General features: G+C 49.7%; 1 long non-coding RNA gene across 1 annotated transcript; it reads right to left on the bottom strand.

Annotated features, from left to right (window-relative positions):
* Nucleotides 1-5,504: 5,504 nt before the first annotated feature.
* LOC139179327 (uncharacterized) lies at nucleotides 5,505-17,282 on the bottom strand. The gene is made up of 2 exons (XR_011563707.1): nucleotides 16,779-17,282; nucleotides 5,505-11,646 (listed from the first exon to the last, which is right to left on the bottom strand). It is a non-coding gene; the product is annotated as an uncharacterized lncRNA (long non-coding RNA).
* Nucleotides 17,283-17,310: the final 28 nt, after the last annotated feature.

The following is a 17,310-nucleotide window of genomic DNA, read 5'->3' as shown; positions in this document are numbered from 1 at the left end:
TGCCCTCCTTGAAAAGCAGAACATTAGCTTGCTCCCTCGGAAAGGACTTTTGGGCAGTACCACCCTAGAAGCTTAGGCCAAGACCCTTCCCTCCTCTGTCTGAAAAAGCCTTCACTGTCTTCCAAGGTTCCACTCAGAGGTCACCTCCTTCAGGAAATCCTCCTTTCAGCCCCACGTCTGTGCTCCCAGAGGCCTCGGTCCCGCTGTCTCTTTGCACTTGCGTGCAGTTGGCTTGTTGAGTCCCTTTTCTCCTAAGACAGAAATAACGCTTTCTCTCTCTGTGCCTGAGATTCAGCTGAAGCTCCAATACTTTGGCCACCTGCTGCAAAAAGCTGACTCATTGGAAAAGACTGATGCTGGGAAAGATTGAGGGCAGGAGGAGAAGGGGACAACAGAGGATGAGATGGCTGGATGGCATCACTGACTCGATGGACGTGAGTCTGAGTGAACTCCGGGAGTTGGTGATGGACAGGGAGGCCTGGCATGCTGCAGTCCATGGGGTTGCAAAGAGTTGGATGTGACTGAGTGACTTAACTGCCCTGGTCTCTGTCTTCCTCACCCTCCAATCACACTTTGCTCTGGGGACTGTCGGTGTTATTTTGCTCGGCAGAAGTTGTCTTGCTGGCACCCCAAGCCTCCTGCCCTTTCCACCTCTTGTTCTGAAGTTCCTGATCCCGGAGTTGTTGCTCAGAACAGTGGTGCTCACCTGGGGGTGATTTTGCCCCCGATCGGGGGCTCTGTCCACCTCTGGAGATATTTCTGGTTGTCACACCTGGGAGGCTCTACCAGCCTCTACTGGGTCCAAGCCAGGGATGCGGCTCAATGTCCTCCATCCTTCGGACAGTTACCAACGACAGAGAATCCTCTGGCCCAAACTCAGTAGTGCGAAGCTGAGAGACCCTTCCCCCTAAGGCCTCCCTGGGAGTGGAGAGGCCCCTCTGCTCTTGGCCCAGCAGCGCTGGGTGGGTTGGTTAGTGCCGGTCAGTCAGTAACACAACAGTTCCTGGGGGTGGGCTGAAGGGGTCTCCAGCACCAGCACAGCTGAGAATCCTCAAGCTGGTGATGGTGGTGATGACGGCTAACAGTCATTCTGAGCTGTGGCCTGAGGTGCACAAGGCAGGCCCTCCCGGGCTCAGGGGCAGCTGAGCAGAGCTGAAGCCTCCGGCCGCACCTCAGAGACAGAAGGACAGCGCCGTCTTTGTAGGAGAGCTGCCAGGAAGGAGAAGCCTCACAGAGCCGAGGAACTGGCAAGATGGTCTCAGGGAGGACCGTACCTGGGCGCCCTCGGGAACTGAAGCTTCTGCTCCCATCGCTGCGAGGCCTCGGCTCAGTGGCTCAGGGAAATGGGCAGGAACCCTGGCAGGAAATGGATCCTGGGCTAAACGAGCTCATGAAGAAGCGCCCTGAAGCCGTTTTCCGGATCCTGGCTGGCAGCTCTTTTCAGACGAGCTTCTCTGACCCAGGACGCGGTGTGTGGGGCTCAGAGCAGCGCTCCTCGCCACCCAGAAGAAATCAGCATTTGTGGGGCCGCCCCCAGGGGCCTCAGAGGAGGCTGTGGTTTGTCTCCAAGATTTCAGAATGTAGTGTAGAAGATAGGATCCTTCCAGAGATGCAAAGAGAACATCCCAGTGGAACCAGCTGAGCACTAAGAACACACGTGTCTATCACAAGATACTGGAGAGCGGAAGGCTGCCCACAGGAGGGCCTGAAACGCAGACTAGAGGCCTTGGTGTATGCTTAGGCGAATGACTATTGCTTCAAGTCAGAGCTCCTTAGCCCTCAGAGGGTCAAGGACCCTCATGACGGTTGGATGACAGCTCTGGACCCTCACCCTAGGAAAGTGCTTCTATGCATAAAAGGTCATTGTCAGATTTGAGGGGTTGGAGGATCACCCTGGTTGCATCCCTGGACTCGGGATTTAATGCATCAATCCTTAGGACCAGAGAAATGCCAGCATTTCAGGCTGGCATCTGGCAAGAGATAACCACAGAGCAGATGTTCAGATGATTAAAGACAGGTGTTTGGCAGGAAAAGAGGCCAGTGGATGAGAGAGACAGGCAGCTGCATAATTGTAACAGTATGGACATTGGCCAAAATGAAATATTGATTAGCAATTATATGGCCCAGTGAGTGGGGACAGGTCCCTGGAGCCAGGCATGCAATTCTTGGCTTTACCAATCATTTATGTAGCCAACAAATATTTAACACAAACCCACTGTGTGTGAGCTGAGGATACAGCAAGGTTTCTTTGTGCCCGACCTTCCAGGCTGGACACAGAAAATAAACAAGTCATGTCAGGTGGTGAAGAGTGTTAGAACGAGGGGGGGAAGGCTTCACTGAAATGACAGCTTTGAGCAGCTACAAGAACAGGTGAAGGAGTGAAGTGTGCATGTGTCTGGGAGACAGGTTCTGGACAGGAAGCAGGTTCAGAAGCACACTTGGCACATTTGAGGCTCAGCAAGCTGGTTGGTGGGTGTGCCATGGAGTGAGCAAGAGGAAGAGCAGAAGATGAGGTCTGTCTGCGAGGGAGGTATGGGATCCTTGGGTTTTGTTCTCAGTGGGATGAGAAGCCATTAAAGGATCGTGAGCAGGGAAGTAACACGATGTCATTTAGGTTTTTAAAATTAATTGAGTGCCAGTGGAGAAAGTGAATGGGCGTGGTCAACATTCTCGTGATAATATTAATGACAGTCATATTCTCTTTGTCAGATAAGTTATTCATTCTTCCTCGATCTTGATGTGGGGTCAGCAGACTTTCTCTGTAAATGGTCAGATAGTAAATATTTTAGGCTTTGTGGACCGTATGGCCTCTGCCATCTTACTCCGCTCTGCTTTTGGAGCTTGAGAACAGCCATCGACAGCAGGTAAATGAATGAACCTGGCCATGTTCTAGGGGACGAGCCATCCCAACCTGCCTGGGACAGAGGGGTTTTCTGGAATCTAAGAGTCGCCTCTTTCCTAGCTCAGCTGAGATAATGTGGGCAAGTGGGGATGCTTGGCAAATTCCAAGAAACCTTTATGAATGCTGAAATTTGCATTCTGTGTATATTTTATGTATCATGAAATAATGTTCTTTTAATATTTTCCCCAATACTTAAACATAAAAGCCATGCTTTGCTCACACAAAAACAGCCTGCATTTGACCCACAGGCTGTAGGCTGGCAACCCCTGGCCTTGAGGACCCATCAGTGACAGGCACGACCACGCACACCTGCCCTTCTGTGTCCCCTCTCCATCGGGCCGCCAGGGATCCCAGCCCCTGCCCACCTCTCTAGCCCCATCCCCTGCAGGTCCCTGTGTTCCTGCCACACCAGCTGGCTTCAGGGGCTTTGTCTGTTCTAGACTCCATTCCGCTTGGAGACTTGACATGTGCCACCCCCTTTTCCTGAGAATTCTTCCCCTACCTTTTCATCTGGAGAAGGAATAGCTCCTGCTTAGAGTGAGAGTTACATATTACTCTCTGCTTTAGACTTTCTCATACACACGCCGTTTGTTTTTTCTGCCCCAAGGTTGACCAGCAGCCTGTGTCCCGGCCTGGAGTGAAAGATGCTCCCGCGGGAATACAACCAGTTCTCTGGCTCCGGAATCCAAACTGCGATATGGGGAAGAAGAAGTCACTTGGTAGCATAAGAAAAAATTAAAAAGACCCCCCATGGAGGCAGGCAAGCAGAAACCATGAAGTGGTAGGGCCATGAGGCCCCAGAGAAGCAGAACATAGGCGTAAGCAGTAGTCACAGTTGAGCAGAAGCTGGAGGCGAGGATGGAGGCAGAAAAGGCGGCAGGAGGAGCAGCCGTTGCGATGGCTGAGGCTTGACTCACAGCTACAGCCTGCGGGGCGACCGGACTCTCCAGGCTCTGGGGTGCCCTTGAGTCCTGACTATCTTTCCACTCTCTGCAAGGCCTTGCCTTATGACTGTTTGGGGGCTTCCGTGTGATTCCTGTCCTCTGGCTGCCATGTAACCCCTTCCAAAAAAGCTCTCCCCAGCTCAGCACCTTACATATAGTAGGTATGTGTGTGATGTGAAATGTGTAAGAATCTCATCACTTGAGACAATCTAAGAAAAAACTGCTTCCTGCAATCAAAACTTCCTACCACACCACTTACATTCTGAGGTCATGATTTGTATCCACTTTCTTGGGGATGAATATAGGGCTCTTTCCATGTCTTCCACAGTTCAGCACATCGATCGCTGTAATTGCTGAGCAAAGGATCCTATCTGGAAGAGCCTGAGCTCGTGGAGAGACACGGGCATGTGTGTGCTCAGTCACTCAGTAGCGTCTGATTCTTTGCGACCCCATGGACTGCAGCCCACTAGGCTCCTTGGCCCTGAGATTTCCCAGGCAAGAGTACTGGAGTGAGTTGCCATTTCTTTCTCCAGGGGGGATTTCCCAACCCAGGGATGGTACCTGGGTCTCTTGCATCTCCTGCATTGGCAGGCAGATTCTTTACCACTGAGCCACCTGGGGAGCCCAGAAAAAATCTCTGGTACAAGTTGGTAGGGTGCTGCGAGGGGGACCCTAAATACAGCAGCTGCCCATCCAAAGGGTGGGTGACAATCTCTCACTTCTTTGTATCCAGCAGCTATTGAGAGCCAAGTGGGAGACAGAACATGCTGTCTGGAAGATAGGCAGCCTTAAGAAATGAGAAGGACTTTAATTGGCTCTTAACTGGGCTAAATGTGCTGGGAAAGTGAAGAGACTGGTTCTCCAGGTGGAACAAGATTAGTTCTCATCTGGCACGTTTAATGGGTCAGCAGAGTCAATCGAACAAGCTCTTCCACTCCTCTCCCTCTCTGCCGCAAGCCTTTGAAAACTCATTTTATCAAAATTAAAGCTAGATTCTGCTGTCTGCTGCTGCTGCTGCTAAGTCACTTCAGTTGTGTCCGATTCTGTGCGACCCCATAGACGGCAGCCCACCAGGCTCCCCCATCCCTGGGATTCTCCAGGCAAGAACACTGGAGTGGGTTGCCATTTCCTTCTCCAATGCATGAAAGTGAGAAGTGAAAGTGAAGTTGTTCAGTCGTTTCCGACTCTTCGAGACTCCATGGACTGCGGCCCACCAGACTCCTCCATCCATGGGATTTTCCAGGCAAGAGTACTGGAGTGGGGTGCCATCGCCTTCTCCTATGCATCACTATGCTACATTAAATACCAGCGTGCTTGGACATAGTCAGGTATCCTGTGGCCTCAAATGAAGTGAAGGGCAGCAATATCCCCAGAGAAGACGCTCCAATAAATGGTCCAAAAAATGGACAATTCATGGAGATTTAAGGCAAAGGAATGGTATCAGAGGGGAGGAAAAGGCGGAAGGAAGGGAACTATATATGAGGGAACTTCCGAAAACATCAGAGAAGCTCACAGCTCCATCATCATAATCCAGAAACACTCCAATCCTACCCGGAGGCCTTTCCACAAACTGAACTAAGGGTGGGGAGGTGGTGGACAGAGCATACTGACTGTTCACCTTTGTAGAACACAGAAAAAATGCTTCTTCAGACCAATACTGATACTGGCATCACTTGTGAAGATGCTTTTACAGCCCCCCAGAACCCAGCTGGAGGACTCTGCCATGTCCAGCTCTCAGCAATGCCTCCCGGAGGTGAAGGCCCGAGCTCCCCAGGATACGGCACACGCCCCGCCCATCCACCCTCCCTCCCCCGGGACTGTCTGGACGCGTGGGGTGGTCATCCTCAGACATCACATTTGCATCATCGAGGATCGCATGGTGAACGGTCATTGTCCGACTCAGAACATTGTTCATGCTGAAGTTGTTCGGCATGTGTAGGAATGCAGAGACAGGCCAGGAAGGGAGCTCTGGGTTCACGGGCTGAGGCTTCTGCATCTGTGCCAAGTCACTTGTTTCCAGCACATTTTCCAAGCCCTGGAGCAGCTCCGTGTCCAGCTTGAGGCACATCCCATTAGCTCTCCGAACATTTCTTTCAGCCTTTCTCTCTGTTGAGTCATTCTGAACACGCTGTCCTTGAGCTGTAGACGAATGTCCTTGGCCTCTTTCTTCAGGGCCTTCAGATGCAGCTGCTCCTCCTCCTGGAGCAAAATGTATATCCTCTGGTACTAAGCTGTAATCAAGAGCTTCCTTAAGGCCACATATTCCTTAAATGACTGAATTTTTTCAGCTTCCTGGTTCAGAATTTGCATTTCTCTCATTTTCCATGAAGAGCCCATTCTCTCCAGAAGTTTCTCCCGGGATTCCTCAGCAGCCCTGTGTATCGGCCTGTGGCTGTGAGCTGCGTGCTCGGGGCGTTCAGAGCAGGCCCACAGAGCAGGGTCTGGTCAGCCTCACAGAAGAGGCCTTTGGTGTGTCACACAGACCTGCTCCTCAGAGCTGGGGTCGTGGTCAGCTCCGGCCTGCCGGCCAAAGGCTCAGACAGGGACGGCAGAAGTTGTGCCCACGGTTTATGGAGACAGCGTCCAGGAAGTAGTTCATGCAGATGGAGCAGGTGACTCCCTTCTGAGGCAGCTCCTAATGAATTAATTTGGAATACTCGGGTAATGAAATCCTTGCCGACCGCAGCGGTTGTAATGGGCAGGGACAAGTCCTGCCTGTAGGGGGCAGTATTGCAAGAAGCGAGTGGTCCTGGGCTCAGAGCGCTGGGAGCGGGGCTCAGAGCGCTGGGAGCGGGACTCTGGCCTGAGCGCTTTAGTTGGAGGTCTTAGCGCTGGCGTTCTAGAAAGGAAGGGAAAGTCCCAGTTGAATGAGATCTTAAAGGAATTTTACCTAGCTCCTTGGCGAAATTTAAAATTCTGCACGTACACGTGCACTACAAATACACATACACAAGCACACGTGTGTGCACACAGACACACACCCCCGCCAAATGGCGAAACGTGTTTCTTTCACTTAAAAGGTGGTCTTGTTTCTGAGGCTGTTTGGCTGTACTTTTGAGAGGGGAGCGCCCCACCAGATACGAACTCCCAGGTTCGGAGTTCCACTGCTTTCTGGGGAACTGCCGGGAAACGTTTTGGAGACAAAAGGTAACCCAACCTCTGTCGAGCTGAAAACTTCTACACTTCACTCGTCAAGGTCACGACTGAATTTCTCTTTAATCGGGTGGCCGCCTGAAGCCCCCGAGTGCTGTGTCTTTCCCTTATTCGTGCCTTTCTCTCACACCACAGATGGCGATTCGTCCTTCTTCCTCCCCCGCCCCCCGTATCCCTTCTCTTTCCTTCACAAAATCTGAGGTTCAGCTCTGCCCTCATTTGCCTGCATCCCCACTAGACTGCGTAGTCTATACGTAAATTCTGGGAGACCACCTCAGCTCTGCATTCAGTGACCAGCTTGGCACCTGGCATGTAGTAGGAACACACGGTTGATGTTGGCTGAATGAATGTCTTCATCGTGGAATCCCATGCAGAGTGTTTAAATATTCCAACAGAAAGCCAGAAGGAAATTGAATATTCAAGGGAAGAAAGTGGGTGCCCCCCCGGCCTTCCTCCCCACAGGCCCTAGTGGCGCCCGCCATGGCTTTGCCCCCAGTGGCTTCCTTGAGCCCCTGCCAAAGGAGGGGGAATGGACGGGCAGACGGGCGTTTGACTGCTGGCCTCGGGCTGGCTCTTCACGACAGGGAAAGAGGCAGGGGTGCTGTGACAGGGACCCAGGCTGCATCGTGAAAGAACCAACTCACAGCTCACCGAGCTCCTGTGAGGACTGTTCTTCACGCATGTAACTGAAGAGCGCTCGAATCCAGCCGCCAACTCCTCCTCGGGCCCCTCAGCAGATCCCGAGCTGCCCCTGAAGCTGGTGAGTGGAGAAGTAAAAAGAGCCAGATCTTTCCCTCACAGCCCTGCCACCCAACCCGACAAATGGCCCTGGACTTACAACCTGTTGGCAAGTAGCCTCGTCAAAATACATGAGTGATTATTTTCCCAACAGTAACTTAAAAAAAAAAAGTATAACCTCAAACATTCAGGGTTTCTCCGTCTGAAAAGACAGGGAGGGCATAGCTAAAGCCTGTGGTGCCCTGTCTGAGGCTCCGTGATGGTATCTAGTGCCCCGAGGCCTCTGAGTCTTCATTTGGGTGACGACCCAACAACTCCTGGATGGAGAGCAGCTGGGGAAAGAGATGGGGCCTTTTCCCCTGTGTCCCCAGAGCCCGGGACAATACCAGACACACAGTCACCACACAAGCCTTGTCTGTCCAGGGAATGGGAAGGATGCAGAGAAAGCGCGTCAGCACAGACTGTCCTCCAAAGTCTAGAATACCAAACTGGGGACGGGGGTTTCCTTGAAACCTGAGGAAGACAGTTCTCAGATGAACAAAAGAGTGGGGGACTTGACATGGCGTCTCGCGACTCAGCAAGTGCTGCTTGACTCCCATTCGTGCCCACTCTTGGCGGGTGATACTCAACAGACTACCACAGGGATGAAGCGGCCAGGACAGCATCCACCTCGGCCACAGACAGATGGGATGATGGCCTGAGCATATTCCTTAACCTTCTGGGCTTCCATTTCCTCATGGAAACAAAGAGGAAATGGGTTTCTAGTTCTAACAATATACTGTCTTCTGATTCAAGGAAGTAACCAAGCAGAAAACATAGATTTAAGAAGCATTGAAAAAACAAGGGTAGAATAGCCATCTATATATGGTAACTGTTATGCCGCCTCACAGGCCCTCCTTGGGGCTGGATGGAACACTGGGCAGGCCCTCAGTGGCAACAGGCACGTTCCAGGTACCCATGGTTCTAGGCTGAAAGGATTCTCCTCGCAAAGTGCAGGCCTGTCTCCTGGGGGAAGGAGACGTCTTAACGTGGCTGCCTGGGCTGTCTGCCCACGTGGGATTTTAACAGCACTTCCAAGGGAATCCTTTCATCTTGCAAATGACATTCAGAGTCAGTAAGTGTCCCTGGGATGCTTTTTGCAGGCAACTAGCAGTAATCATCCCAGTGGGAGCTGGAGAGATGCAAGCTGGGCTGGCGAAGGAGGCTGTGATTAGAGATGTGGGTGTCGGGCTGGAGGAGACGTGGCCTCGCTACGTGTGCTCCCCACAGACCTGCAGGAAGAGTGGGTCCCCAGCCCTGAATGCGGCGTAAACTCAGGCAGGAATTGCAGTGAGCTGTTATGTGAGCCAACCTGGCGGAAAGGATGCAGGTTGTCCTTTTTTGGGGCCCCCTGTTTAATTCCATCTGGGCATAATCTTGAGCTTCGCAGGTGGCTCCAGTGGTATAGAACCCACCTGCCAACACACATAAGAGACACGGGTTCCATCCCTGGGTGGGGAAGATCCCCTGGAGGAGGAAATGACAATCCACTCCAGTGTTCTTGCCTGGAGGATCCCATGGACAGAGGAGCCTGGCGGGCTGCAGTCCATAGCATTGCCAAGGGTCAGATACAACTGAAGTGACATAGCACGCATGCACAAGCAAAACCTCAGGGTGAGTGCGAGTGAGGAGGGATGTGAGAGGCCAGCCTGGAACTGTTGCTGAGCCTGTGGACGCACTTCGGGGCAGGCAGTGCCTCGCGGTTGGCTGGGTCCCTAAGTTTGCTGGTCTGTGTCTGAGTAGTTTGGCCATCTGCTTCCTGATCCCAAACTACTGCTTAGATGTTCCTTTTCTACCCTTATCTTTGACTTCCCGGTTTCAGGGTTTCGTGGTATTTGGCTTTCTCTGCATCTGAAGAACTCATAGGGAAAGATCGTCCTATGACTTACCCCTCTCCTATCCTAGGGGCTTCCCACAGATCCCCGAGAAAGCAGACGGGGGCCGAGAATATGGATCCAGTACCGGGATGTTAACCCAGCTTCCACGCAGCCTCAGTGGTGAAGCATGAGGCTTTGTGGAATAACCAGGTCAAGGAAGGATAATAGCTAAGGGACAGATCCTTAGATTCAGGAGCCCCGCGTGACCAGACCATTCCAGAACCACGCCCAGTCTCAGTGGATGCCGAGTCTCTGTGGATTCCAATCCTGGCAGCTTTGTTCTGCGCTGTCTGGTCAAGTGAAATATTGTGCACAGGGTGATTCGTGCAAAGTCGCGCTCTCTGCCTACTCTCCTTCTCCTGCTCTCCAGAAAAACCCAAAAAAGAAGTATCAGTGTGTGAATTATTTCAGAGGGGTCTGGCTCCCCTCTTGAGCATGGACAATGTCAGGAGGGAGGAAATATGGGAGGGGAAGGAGCTGGGGGTCAGACAGGAAAGGACCCTCCTCTTCTCAGGACCTGTGCTGTGTACATAGGCATGTGGACTGGACTCACGTGGTCCTTTCCAGCAATGAACTTGGAACTCTTTTGCGGAGTTTTGTTCATTTGATTCCCGCCCCCCGCCGCCCCTCCCCCGTCCCCGACGACGTAACTGGAACAATTAGAATAGTCTCAGACACACGTGAGGCAGTGAACGCCCACTAATTTAAAAGCCTGCCCAGCACCTAGGGCAGTGCCTGGCCCAAGGTAGCCACTCAATACGTGTGTACTTGATAAATGAGGGGTAAATAAATAAATAAATCAGAACTGGCCTCTGATGGTCACTCCAGCCCCTTTCAACTTGGTTAAACCCGGTGGTGGCTTAGTTGCTAAGTCATGTCTGACTCTTGCGACCCCATGGACTCTAGCCCACAAGACTCCTCTGTTCGTGGGATTTCCTAGGGCCTGGCACTGGAGCGGGTTGCCCTTTTCTTCTCCAGGGGTTCTTCCCGACTCAAGGATCAAACCCGCATCTCCTATACTGCAGGCATAGATTCTTTACCACTGAGTCACTAGGGAAGCTCCTGATTAAACATATAAGTGTTCATATAGCCAAGTCGCAGGAGAGAAGTTTTAGCCCAGCGTAGACAGAACCTACCTCTTACTTTAAACTTCTCAGAGAAAGAACGTGTTTCAAACCAGACCACCCAGCTGGCCAAGTGTCCCAGGCGCTACACTGGGCTTAAAATGCTCGGATTCGCTATGACAGCCCATATGTAGTTCATGTAATTTCCTGATGGAAACCCATCAGGACCTAGCATCCAAATTCAGCAGTCAGCCTGGTGACTGATCAAAATCAGTAGGAATCAAACACATTCTAGAATTTCTGAAAGCTCATTTAGGCCATGTACAAGTTTATTGGAGAGTCGTCTTCATGATGACAAGTAGAAGATCCACATACCTTCATTTTTTACCTATAAGCATGTGGTTTACAAACCCTAGATTTAAACCAGCTTTAGTTTTCCGCATCTACCATTTTCCTCTCCATTTCAGCTCAGTAAGCGTGGGTTGAACAATTACCACGAGACTAACCTGGTGCTTGGGTGCTCTGGGGCACGGTGTAATCGCTTTATTGACTTGGGAAAACACAAAGACTCAAAATCAATTATTTAAAACAACAGCATGAGGAGAGGCAACATTCAGATGACATGTTGGTTATGAGCACGAAAGGACCAGAATTTCCTCAGCAGTGACACAGGACTGGGAGCCCTGCTGTAAGATGAACTTTCCTGCCCATACCGAGCAGATGTCAACACCTTCAGGGAGCGGAAGGATTGCCTAACAGTAGCTATTTAGTGTGATAATGGCGTTTGATAGTTTGGACACAAACACCATTGTCACACTCCACAGCTCTGCTAAGGGAAATCGGTAGCCGTGGAAGTGTTAATTTCACTTGCACCTTCCACCAGAGTCTCTGAGCATCATCAGAGAATCTCGTCAGTTTCACGGAGAGACCTGAGCAAAGAAAAAAGAGGGATAACCGGTCGGGAGCATCTTGAGCAATGGAGAGAAAGAAAGACGCTGGACTTGTGTGTGCTGCAACACACATGCTAATAAAGGGATCCGTTGCCTGTGATCTGCGGCCACCCGCAACGGGAAGGAAGACTTCCTGCAGAAATGGATGGGAAATCTGGTTGCATCAATTTTCTGAAAGGGCGAAGAGAGAAAAAGAATCCCTAGTGGGAACTGATTTTAGAAAACAAATACTTAGTGGAAGACAACATCATAAACGGTAATAACACGACTGGAGTAATGGATCCTCCCTGACTCTCTTCCTCACCTTCTACCCCAGTCCAGCATCAGTAACTGGGGTCAGCCTTGCAGTCTGAGAACAGTTATGCTGCATGGGGACCTAGCGTTTAGACAAGCTGTGATCCACTCTCAGTATGGCTGTTGGATACAGAGGCGTTTACAGGGGCTCAGATGTCGAATCTCACCGCAGTGGTTTCCCGTCACAGTAGCGAGTGGGAGATGGTGGTGGGGGCTGGGGGCGGGGGGGCAGAGGAGGAACATGGAAAGAGAGAACTATTCCATTGTGTTAATAATTCTCCTTTTCTAGCCAAAGGGAGCCTCCTGTGAATAAATCCTCCTGGTTTACTTGATTTCCTGTTGAAAATGGTTTCTGCCTAATATATGCACTCCTGCCCACAATGGAGCATGAGAGGAAATAAAGCATTTTATCTAATCCTTTCTTTCCCCCAAATGCTGGAAATGGAAAAGGGTAGAGGCCAGTTTACTCTTTCCCCCAGGATAACTGAGTTGTTAACCAGAGCCTTGCTTTGGGCATAAAATCAACCCATTCTTAATAACTGGAAAATGAAAGCTTCTGCATTTATTTTTTTTTTCCAGTAAAAATGGCCCTTATTCACAGGCAGGCCTTGCAACAGCCCTCTTCAGCCTGGGCTGTGTGGTTGTGAGCATACCATAAAAGTCACTCAGCTTCTACGGTCAGAATGTTGATCCCTGCCTCTTTTTTTCCTTTCTAGTTTTATTGAAATGTAAAACATATTCATTTTAGGTGTACAACATCAGCGTGCTTTTTTTTTTTCTGTTTGTTTTTTTTTTACTGTGTTCATGTGCTCATCTTTCCATTAAGGACTGACCTCCTTTGGTTCCTGTCTGAGACCCTGGATCACCTTTACAGGGTGCAGAGCGTCAGCAGAGTCCCACCCAGCCCATGTGAGGTCTGTTCTCTTCAGGGGGAATTCTTCCCCTGGGCACTACTCCCAGGACTCCCCACTGCAGACCGGCTCTAGAGTTCCAGCTGACCCCGATTGCTACCGCAAAGCCCTGGCATGCTGGGTGCGGCTGCTCATGTGATGAACCATCTCTGGTTTTTCCCCTCTCCTGATGACTTAGCCAGGTTCATCTGCTTTGTCTTTGCCTGAGGGACATAGAACAGAAACCCCTCTTCCTGGTCACTCCAGGGATGTACCTATCATGCTGAGAAGCTGCAGAAATCTTAGCTCAGTTGGAAAGAATCATTCACTAGTGACAAAGGTCCTGGTAGGACACGCTTGGAGGGTTTTCTGCCAGACAGACTCCTGAGGTCATTTCACTTCTCAGAGCCTCCCAGCAATGTCTGACCTCACTCCCCGTCTCCAGGTGAGCCCCATGCGGGTCAGTCTTTCATTAACCTGCAAAGACAGAAGGTAGAAGCGTAAACAGGGAAAAGAGAGAGGAGGCAGTGAATGTGTTAATGGTGTCGCCTCCTCTAAACAAACCTGACTTCTTCGGTCCAGGAAATTCATGGCCAGGAAAAAGTCCTCAAGTTTGTAGAAAAGATTTTCTTTTCTACCCATTTGTAGAAAGGTTTACCTATCAGGTTGTCTACAGGGCACTGTTTATAACAGTAAAAACTGCAAGCAACTGTCCAGTTATAAGAGAAGTATGACATATTTACAATACATCCTAGTCATTTAAGGTGATGTTATAGAAAAATGGTTGTTGACTTGGAAAGAGGTTCAGTGAAGAAGTAGTTTGTAAAACCATTTCAAATGCCCTTTCTGTGAAAACTGGTATATATGCCTGGGGCAAACACATCAACTATTAACCCTGGCTATGTCACAGTGGTGGAATTACAATGTGTTTTTTTTCTCCTTTTGGGTCTCTGCATTTATTCATTCTGCAATGAATGTAATGCTTTAGTAATGAGAAAAATAATTAGAATGTAAACATCTTTAAGAACCTTTTTTGGGGGCGTGGATTCCCTAATAAAAATTCCTTATTGCAAAACACTCCCCTTAAAATTGGGAGGTTAGAACTCACCCTCTTCTACCCTGCTTGCCAACAAGCGTGAGAAGTTAGCGCTGTGCTGAGAGACGGAGCTGCAGGCTAGTTTCCTAGCAATTATTAGCAGAATGCTTTATTATACAGTATAACTATTTTATGGTATTATGGCATCAATCAAACACATTTATTGAGTGCCTATTATGTTCTTGGCCTTGTGAACAATTTTAAATTATAATGGCCATCATCTTTTATTACTCCTTTGCTTCTACAGGAGTGGTTGAATTCTGTCCACCTGCAAAGTAGTTTAAATGGGCAAGTCAAATGTTCTCATTTTTTTTCAAATGCCATCCAATCATATGTCACCAATAAAAAAAAATTGCAAGTGGTTAATGCCAGGATCTACTTGGATATAGTTTTTAAAATTTACATAGTCACTTCTCATTCTGCAGGTTTAAAAAAAAACTTTCATATTTTCAAATTTAACCCCTGAACTTAAATAGCACCAGTTAATGAAAAACTGAATGTAGTTTATAAGCTGGTTGGGAAATCATTACACCTGCTATTTCCTATGGAAAAAATGAATCCTTAAAGGCAAAGGGGTTGGAAATTAATTCAGGGTGAGGCATCCACATGCCAGCAGTTTTTTCACAGCTAGTAAAGGCCTTGGGGGATCTTGTTAAATTTCTCTCCTCTGATCTCAGCTCCATAAATCTCCCACCATCTCTTCTTGAGCCTTACTTCCTGAGATTTGCTGAGAGAAGCTGAGTCCCAGGCATCCCTAAACAGCTGTTCATTAAAATGAAATTTCTGAGCCGTGTCCTGGGCTCCCCTCCCTCACCTTCCCAACCTGGACAGAATCTCTAGATGTTTCTAGTTGCCGTGGTCAATTCAGATTGCCGTTTTCCTATTGAGCTCGCGGGTATCAAGATCGGGAGAGACTGGATTTTGCTCCTCTTTTAAAGTCAAGGGTTTAAAAAAAAAAAAAAAAGAAAGTCAAGGGTTTGTTTTCTTAAGTGGGGAATAGGCAGAAAGGGGGTTTGTTGAGGAGAAGGCCTTCACAAAGCTTGAGCCTCTAGTGAATCCACCAGCCTGTAAGTATTCTGTGGGCATCACAGGTCCCTGAAAGATGTCTTGGATTTACAAGCACCCAGAATATCACAAAGCTCCCTGTGCTTCCTCGGGTCAGATCGGGGCGTGGGCAGCCTCCCTGCTCCCACGTGTCGTGCCCCAGGGTCTGAGAACCTCGCAGGGCCGACTCCAGAAGGCTGAGGAGAAAGTGCTTTGGGGACCATGCAGCGTCAGTTCGCTGCAAACCTACCCCTTCAGCACCTAAAAAAGATTCTTAAGAAGCAAGTGAAACACGGAGATGCGCTTTTTAAAATTCCACATTCGCATTTCCTGTCATTTCAAATAGATGTGTTAAACACATCAATTTGAGTCTTGTAGGCTATTATAGTCTAGAAGACAAAAGAAGTCCATAACATATGCCTGAGTCTTGTCATTCTGAAAGCACATGGAAATTTAAAAATAGAATGTTCTTTTCAATAGAGGGCAAGGAAGTATTTCTTTTTTCACTGAAATCTACCTTTTGTTCAGTTGTTCAGTCGTGTTCGACTCTTTGCGACCCCATGGACTGCAGCACGCCAGGCTTCCCTGTCCTTCACCATCTCCCAGAGTTTGCTGAAACTCAAGTTCACTGGGCCGGTGATGCCATCCAGCCATCTGGTCCTCTGTCACCCCCTTCTCCTCCTGCCCTCTCCTGCCTGAAATCAGGGGAATCTGGAAAGCTTATGCATGGATCTATCATGCCTGCTATCACCAGAGGTGAAGAATGAGAATCATCGGGCAAATTTTCAACCAAGCTGGGGTCTCAGGAGACTTTTTTTTTCAATATTGTTGGCTGCACCGGGTCTCAGAGGCAGCATGTGGGATCTAGTTCCCTGACCAGGGATCGAACCCTAGTCCCGTGCACTGGGAGCTCGGAGTCTCAGCTGCTGGGCCGCTGGGGAAGTCCCTCAGTAGACTCTTCTTAAAGAGAACTGCTGAAGTCTGGGGATTCCTAGGAACCAGTGCCATTTCTATGCAGGTGCCCAGCTAATTCCAGTGCTGTCCAGGGAACAATCCTAGTTGGACAGAGGAAGAATTCCAATGTTGGAGTTTTAGAAGTAGAAGAACAAAACATAGGGAGCCTTGCGGCCATGCTTGCTCTGAAAGAAGGGAGGGTTTCTGGTCAAATAAACGTCCGAATGCTAGTATCCTATTGGTAGACTCTCGTTCAAAGGCCTTACATTATTGATAAATCAGACCATCATAAAATAGAAATTGGCTTCATATATAGCCACTCCAAGGCCAGAAATAAAAGTCCACAACCCCTCCACGTGTGCAGAGTCACTTCAGTCGTGTCCAGCTCTTTGTGACCCCATAAACAGTAGCCTGCCAGGCTCCTCTGTCCATGGGATTCTCCAGGCAGGAATACTGGAGTGGGTTGCCATGCCCTCCTCCAGGGCATCTTCCCAGCCCTGGGATCGAACCCGAGTCTCTCACATCTCCTGCACTGACAGGCGGGTTTTTACCACTAGAGCCACCTGGGAAGGATCTTCTCTCCCTCCACTGGGTGGGCAGAAGCATCTTTAGGAAAGTCTCTGGTTTTCTTAGGCTTTCTGAAGACAGAATAATCATGGCGGATGAATTAAAATGTGGTGTGTGTAACATGACACATTGCTCGGGGGTCTTTTTAAACACCTGGGTCGCACCTCACCCCCACTTCTCACAGTCAGTGTTCCCCCCGCAAAGGAACAGCCCGAATCGCACAGACGCTTTGGAAGACGCTGGCAAGTGTGTGGGGACGCACTTACCTTCCAGTCCGCGCGGGCGTCTCTCCGCCCTGGGCCCCTTCTCTGCCAGTGGGATGTGCCTTCTGCGGGCTGTGTGGGGGCAGCTGTGGGCGCCAGCCCTGAGCGTCTGGGGTTTTAAGCCTTTCCCCACTCCCTTTATGGGATCCAGGGGTTTAAAGTAAACAAGTTTCTTTCTCTTTCTGATAAGTCACATTAAAGGATCGATTTGGAGGGAGGGAGGGAGGCCACAACCTTAGCCCTTAGTCATCACCACCTTTGGTCAAGCTCGCTAAGCCCGGCGGAAGGCCCTTACCCCTGCCTAACACATTCCCCTCAGACACGCAGGCTTCAACCTGTTTAACTCTTTCTTCTCAGGAAGACTGCAGTCTATTACCTCGCACCTCCTCAGAATTCTAGCTCTAGAAAAGTCACCTGATCCTAAGAGCCTATTAAGCATACCCTTGGCTCATCCTACTTTCAGCTCTTGATCAACATTTGGAAGCCAGTCTGACTCTCCTCTTGGACCAATCGTTTCTGACGTACTTAGAATCTA

Source organism: Bos indicus, chromosome 24 (genome assembly GCF_029378745.1).
Source record: "Bos indicus isolate NIAB-ARS_2022 breed Sahiwal x Tharparkar chromosome 24, NIAB-ARS_B.indTharparkar_mat_pri_1.0, whole genome shotgun sequence".
In the NCBI taxonomy this organism is placed as follows: domain Eukaryota; kingdom Metazoa; phylum Chordata; class Mammalia; order Artiodactyla; family Bovidae; genus Bos; species Bos indicus.
This window is presented reverse-complemented; position numbering and strand designations above follow the sequence as displayed.